General features: G+C 41.2%; 1 protein-coding gene and 1 long non-coding RNA gene across 2 annotated transcripts in view; one reads left to right on the top strand and one right to left on the bottom strand.

The window, feature by feature from the left end:
* LOC311522819 overlaps positions 1–13,776 on the bottom strand; it is a 64,060-nt gene extending 50,284 nt beyond the window's left edge. The window contains exon 1 of the long non-coding RNA XR_014712190.1: positions 13,537–13,776. This is a non-coding gene — a long non-coding RNA (uncharacterized lncRNA). The remainder of the gene's footprint in view (positions 1–13,536) is intronic.
* Positions 1–18,709, top strand: part of KCNQ1 (potassium voltage-gated channel subfamily Q member 1) — a 544,480-nt gene that overhangs the window by 253,475 nt on the left and 272,296 nt on the right. The window lies entirely within an intron of this gene.

An 18,709-nucleotide genomic window follows, 5' to 3' on the forward strand; every position in this document is an offset into this window, starting at 1 on the left:
AGCTAAAGCCCTTAACTTGTTCCTTTCCCTGTTCAAGGTAACTCCCAGTTTATAGAGTTTTGTTGGGAAAACTCCCTACACTGTCAGGCTGCATTAGTCCTTCAGCTCTCCAGATAAAGTCAGGTACCAAGTGGCAAGTACTGCTCTTGCTGCTAGTTCAGGGATGCCTACCTGCTGTAATTATATCTGAGCTCTAGGGTAGGAGATTAGGAGCTAGGATTTTTAATATAGTTGTTGTAATTTGCACTCAGTCCCTGCATCCCTTGATGGTGAGAGGAAAACTTGGGAACAGAAGAAGCCTGATTCTTGAATGAAGAGGTTGCCTGCCAACTAAGATTGTCAGCCTCTCTGCAGTTGCTAAGGGGTGCAGATTCATCTCAGAACCTGTAGATCATTCGTGGAGTTGTGAGTGCACCATCTTTTAGTTAGCTAGTCAGAGAAATTGTTTGGGAGACCACCAGTTCCCAGAACTGTGACCTCAAGCCAGGGGCTAAGGGTTTCGGGATTTTATTATCTACTGTTTATTAAACATGTGGATGGACTAACCCTCTTATCCCACATGTGAGTTTTGTGGGTTGTACTTAACCAAGTCAACAAAGTTGCTAATTGCTGGACAGAAGATATTGTCACAGGTCATCAAGGGCCCCTACGAAGTATGCCTACTAACAGGACACTAAATTTTACTCCTGCTCTATCAGGTTATTTGACTTGGAAAATTCATGAGGAGGGCACTGATGAGGCTGAGAGGATTGTTTTATCCTGCTATGCTATATTTACTTCCTGTATAACAGTTACTCTTTTGAATATATTGTGGGTGTTGTGTTATTCCTTGGGAGTCTCGAGCTATCTAGCAAGAAACTGGGGGTTATCCTATTATTAAAATTTTCCTTCCAAACTGCCCTGGTGATTCTGCCAGGAAGAAGCGAGGGGACGGAAGAAATTCTTATGGAAAGAGAATAAGGAAGTTACACCCTGCTGAATGAGAGATGGGATCCAGATGAACCCTGTCCATCAAACCTGTAAGGAGATTGGCATTAAAAGTAGTCAGCTTGGTAGGGATGCTACATAGGCACCCATGCGCACACGCACACACACCTGACTGGGTCCTCAGATCCCAACACAGTTGGCTAGTCATGAAGAATCCTGAAAGCTGTCTCACATCCTTCTTCCTTCTGCTTAAATACTAATGCCAGTCTCAGAAGTTAGGAAACCTACATGGTCCATAAGATTTCAGAGCACCTGTGACCCAAGTTTGAAACGTGAAAGTGCATCAACTTTCCAGAATTCAGGGCATTGGAACTGGTAAATCAGGCAGTCCTTCATCTCCAAATCCCACCAGCCATGGCAAGACTGGTTAACGGGACTGTGATAATGTATGTGGATACCAATGTGGAACTAACAGTTCCCTCCATCTGGGCAGGACAATTTGTATTTTCTCCAGCACTCAAAAAGATCCACCTCATGAGGTGGACTCGGTATGTCTATGGCAAACCAAATCAACAGGCAGACTTACTCCAGAGGAGAATGTGGCTGCAAAGGGTTGGGAGCTCAGTATCATAGTTGTGCAACAGGAGTTTGCCAAATATGTGTCCTCTCTTCATGTCCCTCTCCGTTCGCAATCTCCTGATGAACTGTTAGAGTTCAGGATCTAAAAGTCTGAAAGACAGGCACAGGATGTGTGAATTTTCCAACGGTTAGCTCCAGAGGCAGTGCTGCCCTAGAATTGGTTGGAAATGTTTGTATGCAATCCCAGGCCTTCCTGTTAGCCAGAGATCTTCTCCACCAAGGCCCAGTTCTCTCTGTTCACATATGTTCCAGAATGTAAATCTTTTCAAATTGTTACATTTGTATTGACATATGAAACAAAATACCCAATATACCTTCAAACTTTTTTTAAAAAAACAAAAACTTTAATCTATAACAGGAATGTTAATAATAGAGTGATAAATCAAATAGTATATTATTGTTGATTATTTATATAAAGTTGCATGATGCTGTGCACACACACAGTAAGATAACTTCCCTGTTTCGGATATCTCACAAAGTCAGGACCCAGTTTTGCAGTTACAATGCTGTGCAATTACTCTGTGGGACTCTTAAAATAGAAGAACTTTGTAAATCTGCATTATATAATGTTATTTAAAAATTGCCTAATCCTTATAGGGCCTGTTTTAGAAGGGCTCAGTGGTTGTAGGTTGGACATCACTAGGATAGTGCATCCTGGATCATCCCTTGGGACTGATGATTTTGGTCACTACTGAACTGAACTGTCCAGTATTTGAATTGGTAGCCTAGAGGTGGGTCACTATATCTCCTCTCCAATCCAGTAATCCATTTTGCCTTCCATTCCCCTGTTTCAAGTGTTTTGTTTTTTTTTTGACAGGATTGTTCATAAGTGTCTACGATATTTTTTTTAAAGGAGAAGTTCAGCACACTTCAAACTCCCCTTCTCACAAATATGGAATCATTATGTTAACGTTTTAATTAAATGTATGGGAGCTCAGGGGGAAAGCTGGTCTGTTTTTTTGTTTTTTGACCTGCCAACCTTGGCATTGTCCATTTTAAACATCACTTTGTTTTTGTGGTGGAGCAAAAGTCAGCTCTGCCAAACAGTTCTAAAAGGAGCCTGTAAAATACAGCATCATTCATGACAAGAGGTCATTATGTATGTGGTTTTTAGAACAATTTGGTTAGGTCAAAAATATCTCCCCTTCTGCTTCAGCACATACTAATCAAGAATTCCAGGCCACACTCCCATTCTGTCACCCTTGGATATTAGCTTGACATTCAACAGCATGTCAAGGATGTTTATAGAAGAGGCCTGCCAATGCCAGCCATGAACTCATCTGTGTGGCTCATCTCTACAGTGAATGGTGACTGTTGTTGTTTCATTATGAGCTTTGTCAGACCCACAGGGAGCCTCTCTGAATACAGGCCTTTGTTCTAAATGCTGAGTTTGAGAAATACACTATTCTGGCTTAACCAGTGTAAGGGATATTACTAGGGCCCTAACAGTAGCTTCTCATGTGCAGTTAAATAGATGGGATCCGATTCTTCACTGGCTTGCACCTTGCTTAGATACTTATATCTTTGTATGCCACCATTCTGATGTACACACGGGACTCAGAGTGACCTGGATAGATGGAAATCAGAGAATGAAGCTACTTGTTCAACATTTTTATCCTCATCATTTATGAGGTGGCCCTTCTCTTATTTAATGCAGACTACAATTATTAATTTCCCCATAGTTTTTTATACAGTGCTCATCATTCTAGTGTGGGAGTGCCTCACAGACATTAATGAATTTATCTCCATCAGAAGATGAGAGATTTATTATCCCCTTTGTACAGGTAGGAGAGAGAGAGAGAGGCTACCCAGTGAATCAGTAGCAGAGCAAGGATTAGAACTCAAGATGGGCTGACTCCCAGTCCTGTGCTCTTTTCTACAGACTATACTGGCTTTCCACCAGAAGTGCTGAGCATTCACAAATCATATTCATTTCTCAAAAAGAAAAGGAGTACTAGTGGCACCTTAGAGACTAACCAATTTATTTGAGCATAAGCTCAACATTCATTTCTGTTGGAGTTGTAAGTTCTTGGCATTTCTGCATATCAGACTCCAGATGTTTCAAGTTGGGTACGCAGAAAATGAGGAACACATAATGGGTGATGCAAGCTGAATTTTTTGTTTCTTAATCAGTATCACATAGGGAGACCATGGCACAGGTGGGGTACAATGGAGTTATCCAGCATGATATACGCCTACCTTAACCCATAAGACCATCCTTTCTCTTCCTGCAGTCCTCTGCCTTATTCTCTATACACCCTACAGCAAATGAAGCAGGGATCCTGCAAACAGCCTCATTCACTGCGCAGTCCTGATGCATTCCCTGAACACCACCCATTCTGTGCAGTGAATGAGGCAGGAGTCCTGTAGAAAATAATAGTATGTGAGTATTAAAGTCATTATCATAGCACACTCCCAAGGGGACTGGAATAAGGCTGTATAGATAATCTTAATTTTGGCATTTCCTAACTTCTAAGTGCTTGATTTTCAACCTATAGTTTAACAAAACAAAACAAAAAAAGTAGGGGATTTTTCAGTATGGCATGCTTTAGTACTGGGCCATAAGATGTTTGTTTAATAAGTAAGAGAGAGCATTAATTTTGTATCTGGGTTTAAAATTGAGTTACAAAATTTTCAAGAACAACAAGAAATAACTACCATGTAAATACTTGCTTCCATTGTTAATGATTAAGGCCTGAGTTCAGGAAAGCACTGAAACAGGTGCCTATGTCCCTTCCTAAATAGGGTTGCTTTTCTGAATAAGGGCCTACATGAGTTAATAAATTACACATACATTAAAAGTACAGTATTATTATTACTTTTGCTCCTAAGGTCTCTGCAAGTGCTTTAAAATTATTAAATAATCAATCCTTATACCATGCTAAGGTAAGCATTATTGTCCCCATTTTACAGATAGGGAAACTAAAGCAAGAGAGACCAAGTTACTTGATTAATGTCTGGTTTAGATCACATGGCAAATCAGTGGCAGAGTTTAGGACTAGAGCTCTGGTCTCCTGACTCCATGGCTTATGCTCTGATATCTTTCTGATCTGTTTTATCTGTGTGGGGTTTTTCAATGACTCTTGTTCCTTGAGTGAACTATCAGGCAGTTCTCCCAATGTAGTGTTTTAGGTTAACAAGAAGCTTTTTGCCAGCACTGCCATAGCAGTGCAAAGCAGCCTTAGTGTAAATGAGAATCAGACCCTTGTTGTTCAAGTAGTAAACTATCAGCTTTATTGAACAATAGAGATGGTCGGAAAATGGAATTTCTGTTCCATGTGAAATTTCCTGCAGAATGTAAATTCTGAAAAAAAATCAGTTCAGAACCATTGAATCAATTTGCTTCCATAATGTCAAAATGTTGTAATAGAATATTAAATATAATATACGCATAATATAAAATAGTAATTTAATAATAGAAAAGTCAGAACAAAATGAATAAAAAAAATAAATTAGAAACAAAACACTTTAGCCTTATCAAAACAGGGTTTTGACATATCAAAATTAAATGTTTTGACGTTATCAAAACAAAATGATTTGTTTTGAGTTTTTCCATCAAATTTTGCAAAACATTTAGATTTTGACAAAATTGAATTTTCGAACAGAAAACTCTTCGGCCAAAATTTTTTCAACCAGTTCTGTTGACCATATCTGAATCACATGGACACCTGCATAGTCATACGTAAATTCCCATAGCTATGTCCCAGTATTCACTATGCAATCTGTGTGAAATCTACTCTCCCTTTGGGGCGGGGAAGGGGATTCTCTTCTTTGGTTGTTTTTAAAATGTTGGGGTAAAATTTGCAAAAATGCCTACTTGATGTGAAGTTTAAGTATCCTTTCAAAAGGCACTTAGGATCCCAAGTCCCATTGACTTTTGAAAATGGGACTTTGGCTCAGAACTTAATTTGTAATGAAGGAGGTGCCGGGGCTCAATCAATGTTTTTTACTTTTATAACTGACATGGAAAGCCCAGGGGTGCCGGGGCTAAGAGCTCCCAAGCATAGAGGTGACAGAGCTCAGTTCTGGCACAAATTAAGCACTGCTTTGGCTTCTAAGTCATTTAGGTGCTTTTTCAAATGTTACCCTTGGACATGCATTTCCAGGATATGACATCTCTCCTTTTGTACAGAAAAGAAAATTATCTCCTTCTGTTCATAGTATGTAATCATGTAAATGTCTTGTTGGCCATTGGTCTTTCAAATGAGTATGTTTTTAGAGATTTTTCTAAGTTACAAAATTGATTGGTTTGCAGTGAGGTGTTTGAGACTCAAATGATAATTTATTTTAGATTTAGTACTTTTGTCCTAAAATAAACCAGAAAATTTACTCTGTAGAAATACTGTTTCTTTACCATACATTGTTTAAAGAGAGAGAGAGAATATTGATTTTCCTTCATACCATAAATCATATTAGGTATTAGGCCATAAATAAAACACCAAATAATCAAATCCACTATTATTATTAGGAAAATGAAAGCTGGTAGCCAAGTGTATCTAATTCGTTTTCATTCCCATGCAAATAATAATCTGACTACTTCAGTTATTTGTATATGGCAACTGAACTGGCCTCATTAATTCTCTTGTCTGATTGAGAGGGCAGATCCTTAGCTGGTATAAATGGTCATGGCTCCATGAGAGTTCTTAGTCCCTATAAGCCTCACTGTGGCACTGTGTTGAAGAGTGATTTAGCCTTATCAATTTCAAAGGAAACAAGGAGATTTAGGGCTACAGTGTGATACACATACTTACAATGAGTAGTACCTTACTCTACAAAGGTATTCCGTTGATTTCATTGGAACTATTCATGGCATAAGGTTTTAATCACCATGGAAAAGTGTATTGGAATCTAGCCCTTGGTGATATAAATCCTTGTGTGATTTGCTACATAGCTTACACTGGAACAAAAAGTCTAAGAGGTTTGTTTTTATTTTAACAATCAAAAATAGCAAGAAAAGTTAGAGCTCTACTTCCCTCCACCACCCCCATTGATATATGATTAGTGCCTTTAAAAGGAGGCGAACCTGACATGTGAAAAGGTAGATTTGAAGTGTTTAATTTACCCGTGGATTAAGATCAAACTGATTTTAATTGTACTGAAAATAGGTCACAATCTTTTAGCATCACTGACAGTGCTATGTATTCTGGAGTTTAGTAGACTCATTAAAGAAACTTCTGAATTTCGCAGTATAGTCTGACTTCTAGTTATGGGCGATAGTGCAGGGTGATAGGTGGCCTCTTTCAGTGCTATCTCTGCTAGGAGACTGGTGCACTTGTGCAGACTCCTTGGAGAGCAGGTCACGAATAGTACACAAATGTCTCCCTGGCACACTGTGTGTATATTTTGCTGGTCACACACCAACTTGCAAAAATCTGCTAAAATCCAGTAAACTCGCTATGTGTGAAAAGTTTGTATCATTGAACTCATTTTAGGGAATTTTATGATGATTTTTTGAATGTCAAGTTTTTTCAAGCTTTTTGATATATTTAGGTTTCTTTAAATTAGATTGACAGTGGTATGTTAAAACCGTGCAAAAAGCTTCAGTTTATAGTATGATTTAGTTCACCTTATTATGCTTTGAATGTAATCTTTTTTTGGAAGCATAGCTGGAAAAATTGAATCTACTGTAGTACATCAGCTGTTTACAATCAAAGAAACATGTTTAAAGAACTACAGGGCCTTTATAAACTATGCGTGCAAATTACCTTTGGAATTGGTTTATTACATACAGTTGTGGCTGCCATTGCATTGTTATGAATTAATTACAACCATGATATAGCCTTTTGATACATTTAACTTTACTTACATCACCTAATCAAAGGCAGATGTATGCTATGCTGCCACAGACCATGGAATAATTAATTTTAATGCCCTGTTTATTTCCCTAGTGAGTTTTTTTCTAAAAATAGACTACAACTTCAGCAATAATAATTTTTAAAAGATACATTTGTTATCTAAGCACATTTCTGCTCCTTCTGCAAAAACAAGAACTAATGAAACATTTGAAATTGTCAAGAAAAAAATTGGCAAGGAAGTGAACTTCTGATCCCTGTGCTTCATTCCCCAGGCAGTGTGCTGTTCATTTGCTAATATGCATAACACATAATTTGTATGGAAGATGCCAATTCCTGACATGTTTCTCTATTTTTCTTTCATTTGGGTATAAACATGCAGAATTTGAGTTCTATAAATTTAACTGCATTGATCCTTGGACAAACTTGCAGCATTTGCACACTTAAATATCAAGTGACACTAATTAGGTAGGCTTATGTTAATATTTTAAATGTGTATACGTATGTGCACACACAGAGTTATAACTAAACTAATGTAAAAATTATAGGTCTGTGTCAGCTTTTTATTTATTTATTAATTTAATAAATTAAATTATATATATATATATATAGCTTCAAGATGAATATTTCTGCCATTATTACTTAGCATATATAAAATGCATTACTTGCATGGCTGCAGGTATAGTTAGTAAGCAGTGCTAATTATTTTATACGCTGAGGTACTACCAGAATCACCCAGCTGTGCCTTGCATATGTATTGTGTGGGTAGATATTCTATTTAACAGAGAGAGAAAGCTAGTTTATGACTATTTCTTTTCGTAAGTTAATGCTTTATTTAAAAGCTGTAATAAAATGCTGCTTTGGGCAATTTTTGTCTAATACCATTATAATAATAAGCAACCCGATGTGGCTCTTTGGGTTCTCTCCTGCAATCCATGTGGTTGGCTGGAGAATCTTCCACTCTGCCTGCTCTAAGGCAAAGTGAATAGAATGCTGATCAGAAAGCTGCAGTCATCACTGCTTGGCATACTCACAACAATAGTGGCTGGGTGAAAAAGCTGAGGAAACAGACCAGTCACCAGGGCGCCTTATAGCAGCTAGAAAGTGACCAAAAGTCAATGGAGTTGCAGAGATAGACAAAACTGTTGTGATGCTATGTCCTGACATTGGATTGTGGGTTCCTTCCCACCAGATGTTGCAATGCCAAAATCCAGATATGTCACTGGAAGTGTTGAACGAAAGATCAGACTGTGATCCAATTTGAGAACCTGCTTAGAATGCATGGAGATGCTGAGAAAATATGTTAATTCAGGCTCAGACTCCATTATCCGACAGGCCGAACTGGCATTTTACTTCACTGAGTCCACTATTTCATGTTCAGGGAACCTTGGGAAGGGGATATGCTCCATTAGGAATCCAAGGGGAAGCAGTTTTATTGCTGACTCTCACAATTTTATTGCATGCAGGTCTTGCAATATTTGGTGTTTTTTCTTAAAGCTCCAGCTGCAGCAATCATGTAATTATGTCAGGATCTCAGCTTTCATTTTAAAAAAAACTAAGTTTCTAGTCCTCCCGGTTGCAGAGAAAAGCTGAAAAATGGAACCCTAAAGGCTCAAAAACCAAAAGGCAAATAAGACTCAAAATGTATTTTTTAAAAAAATCTTACGGTTCTTAAACTAATCTTGTCCTTTTGGGGTCTGACTCATGATATTTGAGTGTCTGGGGTTGCAAATACTGCTGTCATCTGACTCTTGATATTCTGAGGGGAATAGGCTTACTGCTCATCATCAAAAATATCAGACAAGAGGACAGAAGGTCACCAGGACTCCCTAAAAACGATGAAAACTAGCCAAGGTCTGTTGGACTGAAAAATAGAAGATCACGGGGCCTGCTTATAGCCTCCATACGGTCAAATAAATACCCAGTTTTTTAGATTATTTTTTTAACTAGTCCTGAACTTTTTTAAACCTTTTGAGTTTTCCCTGCACTGCGCCTGATTTTCATTTACATTAAAACCCCTTCACACCATTCTGATAATGTAAAAAGGGACTTTAAAATAATTGGCAGTGTAAAGCAGCCTTAATTGTAAAGTTGTGGTGTACATGGGGTTGTGTGTGCTCTTGCACTTTTTGCAAAGTTGTGTTATGTAAAAGCATCACATGTGATGACTATCACAACTTCTGCATCTATGGGACAGGGAATGTAAGATCTAATGGGGTTCTTCCTATGATAGGAGACATGATCTTTAAGAACTACCTGAAAATTGTATGAGTTTTGAGGTCCTGGTTATTACAATATCCAAGTACAAACTGAAAATACACAAAAATGGATAAACAAAAATGCATAAACACTCCAGCTGTTAGATTTGTGGAAAATTTTCATTTGAGGGTAGCTATGTTTTGGACAAGTTGAGTATGTTTTACTTTCTTCCAGGTCTACTGTCTCAATACATTATTGTACAAAACAGATTGTACTGCAGATCACTTATGGGTGGATTCTGGTGAAATTTTTCACATCTAAGGGTGCAATGTTATGACCATAAAGGAGACACTTGCTTTTCAGAAGTGAGGCGCACCTGCAGCTCATGTTGACATCACTGGGATTGTCATGGTTAAAAGGTTATCTATATCTTTCTCTGTATAATTCATAACACCTCTCAGGTGTCAGGTGTTACTTGTTCATGCCTTTACTTCTTATGGGGTGGAATCCCATGATTATCCCACTTTCAGATGGGCCTTGGGTTACAGAACCCTGTGTCAGTTGTGCTTATGCAGCTGGTCCAAATGAGTTCAGACATGGCAGTTCTTCCTTTTGGGAGTCTGTGATCGGTAGTGTATACAGTGACCAGACAGCCTTCATAAAACCAAACGAATGTTTGTTTTAACAGTAGGAACAAGCCATTTAGAGAAAAAGGGTTTTAAAACAATAATCTACAGTAGACTCATGTCTATCTTACCTATAGGCCCTAGGCAGGCTTAACTTCTTCAGATGCCCCAGCAGGTGTCTGGGCCTCATCCTGGTTCCTCTGAACAACTCCCCCACCCTCATTCAACCAAAAGGGGTTTTCCTTTAAAACTGCAATACACATTTCATTCTCCAGTGTGCCTGGGCCTGTTCCCCTCCCTGCCTTGTCTTGTAAAAACCCTCAAGTATTTGCAGAGAAATGGCTTATCTTGAGCCATTGCAGCTTGGTTTTCCCCCATTAAACTAACTACAAACACTCAAATAGTAAATAGTAAACTAGAACACTCAAATCCCTATAACCAGGTCAACACATTCTATTCATACTTTTTTACAGAGCAGCTCTAATTACGTCACATCGACACTCCTGAAAATCAGATTGCATATTGACATGAGTAAACTAAAATTAAATGTTTAAATTCAGGCACCAAAGTTTGAGCATTTTGGCCTAAGGGTAAAATTTTAAAATAAGTGTCTGAGGCATTTAGGAGCCAAAGTCCCATTTGACTTTCAATTAATCTTAGGCTCCTAAGTCCTTTTTGAAAACAGGACTTAGGTACCAAAGTCACTTAAGGTAAAATTTTCAAAAGCACTTAAGTCTCTTCTGTTTCTGTCTGCAGCATTGTAAAATCGATGTCATCATACTTAAAGAATATAAAGGAAGATAAATTTTCTCTTCCCTAATGCCTTTGCTGTCAGTTAAGAAAGACTGAGTTGCTGTATTGCATTGGTCATAGGTGTGTACTCTGTCTGAGTCAGCATATGTAGTGTATTGTACATTATGCTCCATGCAATAGGTTCAGAGGATGGAAATAAACAACTGGATTGAGGCTTCAGAAAAAAAGAAAGGAAAACAGATGTGTGAAAGCAAAATATATCTCTCAGCAGCCATAGACTCCTCCCAGAAACTGTCCTCACACCACCCAGATTTAAGGAACGGCTCTACTCATGAGAGCAATAGCAACACAGTTAAACAATGGTTCAATTTCATGCCTCATTTCAGACATCATTAAAAATACTCTGTTTCACCTCATCCTCATTAAAATCCCCAAATAAGAGACAGGATCCTTGATTAATGTGAGCTTCAGGAAAAGGAAAGAAGGGAACTTCATAAATCATTTTTCCGTTTTTTTTCTCATCTCCTCCTCCCCACATTGTCTCCTTTTCTCCTGAGAGTATCCCTTCCTCTTGATTACCCTCTTGTTGTTGGAGAGGGCATAGCATAACTCCTATATCCATGGCAAACATCGACTCAATCATGCAAAGCAGAGGCAGATTAAGGCTTATTGGGGCCCTGGGCACAAAAAAATATTGCACCTCTCCCCTCCCCCCCGCCCCCGGGGCTCAAGGGTGCCAGAACTGGGGTGGGGGGGCAGGAGGGCCATGCCCGCCCACTTTTTTCTATGGGTGTAGTAGCCTCGGGCAGGCGCAGAGCAGTGAAAGCAGGGACTGCACTTCATGGAGGAGTAATCATCTCTCCTGCTGCAAAGCACAGCCCCTGCTCAGCCTCTTCCTGGTGGGCGGCTCAGGTGGGCCTTAGACCCCCTCACCATGCCCCTCCCCCTGCTCCTCCTCTTCCCTGCAAGGCCCCATCCCCTGGCCAGGCTGGATGTCAGAGCTGGGCCATGGTAAGGGTCACCCAGGGAGTCCTGGCCACTGTGGGGAGCCCTGGACCCTCCACCTGCCTTCCCCTTCTACACAGGTTCTGGCTCTCCTGCGGGAGCCCCCGGGCCTGGGCCCCATGGGCTCATGTGTTAATCCATCACTGGATTAAGTCACCCATTGTTGTCTTCACTTGGGATTAGTGCTCTGAGCAAAATCTCTACAGTGCCAGCTAAACACTTTGGTTTTATTCCTACTCACTCTGATTGTTTGGGGGAAGAAAAAAACATCTAGAATAAAATATTAAATGTGGTTGACTTCGTTCTCACAGCTGGAAGAAGGAAACATTAATACTCTGTTTTTCATTATGAGCGGCTTCTGATATTCTTCTTCAATATGGGCATGTGGAGTGCGGTGGGGGTAGGGATGAAGTCTGTGCATGAAACCCTGGTTCTATTTAAATCAGTGGTAAAACTATTGACTTTGATGGGGCCTAGATTTCACCATGTGGGCATTAGTGATGGGATAAAACCAGGACCCCATTTTTCCACTGCCCAAAACTTATAAACTGGATGACAGTTCACATAAAATAGGACCCAGATCCAAACCACCCCTGGTTTTAGGGATATAGGAATTGCCACACTGTGTCAAATTACTCGTCCATAAATTCCAGTATTCTGTCTCCAACAGCAGCTAGCATTACATGGGGGAAGTGTAAAATCCCTGTAATAGACAATTCTGCAATAACATGACTCCAGTAACATAGAGGAAGACTGCAAATCCAAAACTTGACCAGCACAAGATTTTGTTCATAAAAAGCCTTCCTAGGTTTGCCCATCATTAGGGGATGTCAATTTCAGGTATCCACTGGATTCAACATTTCTCCCACTAAACCAGCTTTGTTAGTGCCATTGGCTTGATCAGCAAAATGGTAGAAGCAATGAGTTAGAACTCGCATATTTGTGGAAAGGAAGTGAAGGCTGGCATGGTTGTCCTATAGTGCCCCTTGCTGGTAAAGCATGGCACAGCTGGCACTCCAGGCCTCAGTTTCCCTCCCCAAAGTTAGTCTCCTCAACTTTCCAGATAGTGGTCTGTGCTGAAGATGTGGCTTAGCCCTCCGGCCAAATAACAACAAACATAAGCCTCTAGGGTAGCAAAAGTCCAAAACAAACAAAAAGGTTCTTCTGCCCTTTGGGGCTTCTCCTCAGCACACCTTCTGGGCCCTGTTTCCAGCCCCTTTCTGAGCTACCTTTGAGAGTCTCTTCCTCTCTCCTGGCCTAGAGTGCTGGCCTGCCCCAGGCTGGTTCCCTGGAGTAAGTACCCTTTCCTCTGCATACCCTGGCTCATGGGCCTTCCACGGGCCCCAGCCAGCCTGTGATTCCAACTCTAAACTGATCTCACTCTTAATCCTTTTATAAGATCTAGGTATCCATTAATCTATCACCTGACCCTCTTTCAACCTACCCTCTCAGGCTGGAAAGGGGTTAATTCATTATGGAAAAGGTGTGTCTGGTCCCATTTCACCGTAAAGGGGCTAGTCATCCTATGACAGGAACTCATCACAAATTTGTCAGCATTCAGATGAAAAAAAGTAGAGCAATCCACCACCATTTACCTTTTAGTCCATATGCACTGCCAGTAGATCTGTGCAGAAAACTTGTACTTCATAGAATAACAAAAACTTGGTACCAGATACCATCTACAGCATTGGCCATAATCATAAAACAAGGCATTGCTCAAAAGAATTGTATCCTTAGAGTTGTCAGAAACTGCCTTATTCTCCTCTTATCACCTCTACAAAATGGGATTTTTGGCTTCTCTTCCCTTCCATTTCAGTTCTATTTCTTATCTCCTTTCCCCTTCCCCTCCTGTCTCTCCCTAGCCCTTAATTAACTTTGTTTGCTTTCCCTTTAGCCTTGATTCTTTTCCCTACAATCTTGTTCTACCGCTTTTTAGACTTGCTCCATCCCTTTCTCTCTCCAGTGGCCACGTTCCACATGATAGATTGCTGTCTGCTTCAGGCCTTGTTTATATGAAAGCAGTTGATAGTGCTGCAAACAGCTGTGCTGGCAGGTCACTTTGAAAGACCATTCATGTGTGCTGCAACTGCAGCCTCAGGGGGTCAATGGCTGTAACCCAGGTACCTAGATGAAATTCTTGCCTCTGTTATTTAAAGGTGGTGGAACTAATTTGTTGTTGACTGTACCTGCTATTTTCCAATGAACATTTTTTTAACATAGAGCTTTTAAATGTCAATTGAATTTTTAAGCATCTGGAAAAATCTTAATTTCAGGCGGTTACGTGGCAGCATAATCTTGAAGTGAATTTTAGATTTATTTATACAAAGCGAGAAGAAAAGAGCTAGGCAAGGCCTTTTCTAAAGGGCATTGTATCTGATATCAAAAACATAAGCTAACTTTGATGATTTACATAAATGCTACAACATGTCATATAAATGAAAGTTAGCATTTCATATTTTAGGCTCAACCTCTTGGCTGTATCATGTGGAGATTTAAAGTAAGTCTTGCAAAAATTCCTCTGCTCAGCAGGCTCACTCTTAAGCTAACAGCTAATACAGTGCAAAGATCAAATGGGTTGATTCAGGGTTTTTGTTTTTTTTTTTTAAACCTTGCACACTGAGATAAGATCTACATAGGACCAAGCTGAATATTTTTCATGTTACATCTGTGGTTTACCAAAAGTGACACTATCACATAATTAGTGATGTAACCTTTGAAACATTTAGTATACATGTGGATCTAATCATTCCTAATAGAGTTGTTATGTATTTGTATAGACTGTAGCTTCTTGTCCTTAATGTCTTTTTTTGCATGGTTTATTGGAGTGAGGTTTATTATAATAATTTTGGGCAAAAGTGCAAAATTGACTGAACATTTATAAAACTAGTACTTCTTGAATCCTGTTTGATCTTGCACTGATAGAAAGGTTGGAAAATAGGCATAATCTCTACATGCTCATTAAATAGCCTACATAACTCATGTGGTCTGCGTTCTCTCTTCCTATAAATGGCAAACTATGTTCCTTTTTTTATCAGTTACATACATAATAATTAAATAGCTGGGTTAGAAAGGCCCTAAATACCAAAATAGAAAGTGAATTGGTAACTTTTGTCAATTTTCTTTGACATAAAGAAAAGGAGTACTTGTGGCACCTTAGAGACTAACCAATTTATTTGAGCATGAGCTTTCGTGAGCTGTAGCTCATGAAAGCTCATGCTCAAATAAATTGGTTAGTCGCTCACGAAAGCTCATGCTCAAATAAATTGGTTAGTCTCTAAGGTGCCACAAGTCCTCCTTTTCTTTTTGCGAATACAGACTAACACGGCTGCTACTCTGAAACCTTTCTTTGACATGTTACTCTTGTGCCATATGTTTTCTGTAGCATATTCAAAAGTGCCTGGCTTTTTTTCTAGGCAGTATTAGAATATTCATTTGCAACTACTGTTCCCCACTCTGTGGCCACAGAGGGCCTTGATACATCAGAACTGGAATGGTTCCACTGCATACGGGGACAGAAAGATGCCAGGAACCTGCACCTTTGGAATGAACGCTGTTGCTCCCACCACCACCCCCTGAACTCCAGCACGCAGTGGGAGATTGGAGTTTGATAAGGGCAGTACTTCTGTGACTTGTGAAGCCACAAGCCATTCCCTCCTAAGGAGTAGGTGTACAGGAGCTTCTGGAGCTCCTGTAAACCTGCAGCTACAATAGCAGTTGAGAGCCTAAGGGCCTGTCTACACTTACATTTTATAGCGCTCTAACTTGCTGGCTCAGGGGTGTAAAAGATCACCCCCCTGAGCACAGCAAGTCTGAGCGCTTTAAAGCACTAGTGTAGACAGGCTCCGAGCGCTGGGAGCCATGCTCCCATGCTCGGAGCTAATCCCCTCATGGAGGTGGATTACCAGGAGCGCTGGGAGAGCTCTCTCCCAGCGCTCACGCACGACCACACTCGCACTTCAAAGCGCTGCCTCGGAGCATTCCCTCAACAGTGCTTTGAAGTTTCCAGTGTAGCCACGCCCTAAGGCTATGTCTACACTACGGACCTTACAGTGGCACAGCTATACCGCTGCAGCTGCACCACTGTCAGGTCTCCTGTGTAGCCACTCTATGCTGGCGGGACAGAGCTAGTCCCACTGCCATAATTAAACCACCCCCAACGAGCATCTCCTGTCAACATAGCGCTGTCCACACCAGTGTTTTTGTTGGTGAAACTTATGTCGGTTAGGGGTGTTAATATTTTTTCCCCACACCCCTGACCAACAAAAATGTTCATGTAGATGAAGCCTGAGTCAGTCAGCCTTCTTCTCAGCCGCTGCAGAACTCTCAGTGCGTTGCCTGTTAACTCCAATTGTGCAGCAAGCCAAGGATTGTTCTTAATGTTCAGATTTCTCCAGAACTTCCTCCTTCATATTTAACAATCATATATGTCACATGCACTGTTAGCCTCCTGTGTTTACTGTACACCAATGACATCTAGTGATTATTAAGATATTGGAAAACAACTTATCTTTATCTTTTAAATGCAGCAATATTTTCATCAGCCGTAACACTGATTTGCAAACAATTGCTTAGGGCTCGTGATGGGCGAGGTTTCAAAAGGTTTGGAAGGTTGGTGTGAATATGCAACCAGAAGTTTCAGTCCTTTTCCCAATCTCTAAAATGGGACTAATGATATGGACCTCCCTTGTTAAAGTGCTTTGAGATCTGCTGATGAAAAACCCTACATAGGATTGAGGTATTGGTTAGCAGCAGCAGCAGAGTCTAGTCATCTTTGGTTTGCCAAAAGAGCAGCCTCTTTCATGGTATTTTTCATTCTACTGCATTTGCTGGAACATGGAAGTGAAGAGAGATTAAAAGATTGAAAAATACAATTAACATTCAATATTTATTTTGTTCACTGTTTATGCCCCAGGGCAGTAGCACTTGAAATAGAATTCAGCAGAAGTCTGTATCTCCTTAATTAGTTTCTCTCTCCATATTCTTATGAGAGAGAGAAGCTGCAACGCCTACAGTCTCCTGCAATTGCTTATTAAACTACAGTCAGATTTAAGCCATTTGGAAATGTAACATAAGCAGCACAGGCATGGGTGGCGGGTAGAGCCCCTTTGGGGAGGCTAACCCCTGGCTCTGCCCCTTCCACCTGTGCCTTCCCCACGGCCAGAGCCCCGAGACACCCCACCCCCCGCACACACACACACGGAGAAGCCCAGAGCACCCCCCCCCCTCGGCTGGAGGAGCTCCGAGCCCACCCTGCCTGTCCCGAGACTTCCCCCTCCCTTTTCCCCACCCCCACCTGTCCCCTCCCCGGACCCAACCCGCCCAGGGGAAAAGCATCTGTTAGAAGATGCTTTTGATATGCCCCATGCAGGTTCCAGAGTGGCTGAGAAGGCGGTATGTGCCTCCTCAGCCATCCCGGAACCTGCATGGGGCATAATAAAGCAAAAACTTCACCGCCAAACCCAGCAATCAGGGGTTGAACAGCTGCGGCAGCACCGGACGAGGCAGAGTCTCCCCTGGCCTATTTTACCCACTGCCCATGAGCACAGGCATTGGCTATGATCATATGCTAAAACATATGGGAAATCTCAGAGTGGGAGAAGCTTGTAATTCAAGACTGTTGTAAATAGGGTGACCAGATAGCAAGTGTGAAAAATCAGGACACGGTTTTTGGGAGGATAGTGATGGGAGGTATAGTTGCATATATAAGAGAGAGCCCCCAATATTGGTCCTATCTGGTCACCCTAGCTGTAAACCACACTGTACACATTTTCAGCCATCCTAGGAATGTTCTTGGAGTCTGTTAACCTGTGGCCTTTTCCTGGGAGCCCCCTTGTGGCCTCATGGCAGCCCTGCAAGTGGTCTCTTGCCTTAGTTTCCCTCTTGATTCTTCAAATAAACTCAGGACAGCTTTAGGAGTATATAAAGAGCCTTTTTTTTTTTGGTGGAATTCATTTAGTGCCAAAAGTCCCACTACCCTAAACCAGAATCCCCCCAGAACAAGCCTAACAATTCAACACCAAGTATGGCTCTGGTGTCTCTCACCGCACCCCAGCTCCCAGGCACCATACGTCGCTCCAGCCCCTCTAGCTGGGGTGTTTCTCCACCTTGTTTCCTTCCAAGCTAGGATTCCAGCTCTTTCTTGGAGACAATAGCAAACTCCCCACTCCATCATTTCCCAGCCTTTGGCCCTCTCTGGCACTCCAGCTTCAACTCTCCAGCTCAGAGAGCCAGCAGACATCTTCAGCCCTCTCTGGCCTGGGGAAGTGAAGTTTGTAGGTGACCCCTCAACTGCCTTCTGCGTTCCCCAGCCTGATCTGGCTCCAGTGGTTAACCAAAGAACTCTCACTGCTCCCTCCTTCAGGGCATCTCCTCCCTGAAGCTCTCAAACCTGCTCTGTTCTTCCTCTGAGCTTTACTCTCAGGAGTCTTTACTCTCTTTACTCTCTCTTTCTCTAAACTCTGGGTTCTGAGCTAAGCTAAGCTCTCTCTGAGTTCTGGCCTCCCATCTCAGGATTCTGGACTCATTTATATCTCCCAGAGGCAGCCCCATCCTCCTCATTACACCAAATTAGTATGCACCTGGACTGGAACAGGAGAGCTGAGCCCAATTTCATTTAATGGGCCAGCTACCCTGTTCAGAGTCATTTCACTAAATAAGTTAGAAGGGCATAGCTACCAAAAAAAGATGGAAAATAAAGACAGAGTCTGAATTGTGCATGAGATGCACAGAGAGGGGCATTCCATAACTGACTGCTTGTTGGAAATCAGA

Source organism: Lepidochelys olivacea (genome assembly GCF_965140295.1).
Source record: "Lepidochelys olivacea isolate rLepOli2 genome assembly, chromosome: 6".
Classification (NCBI taxonomy): domain Eukaryota; kingdom Metazoa; phylum Chordata; order Testudines; family Cheloniidae; genus Lepidochelys; species Lepidochelys olivacea.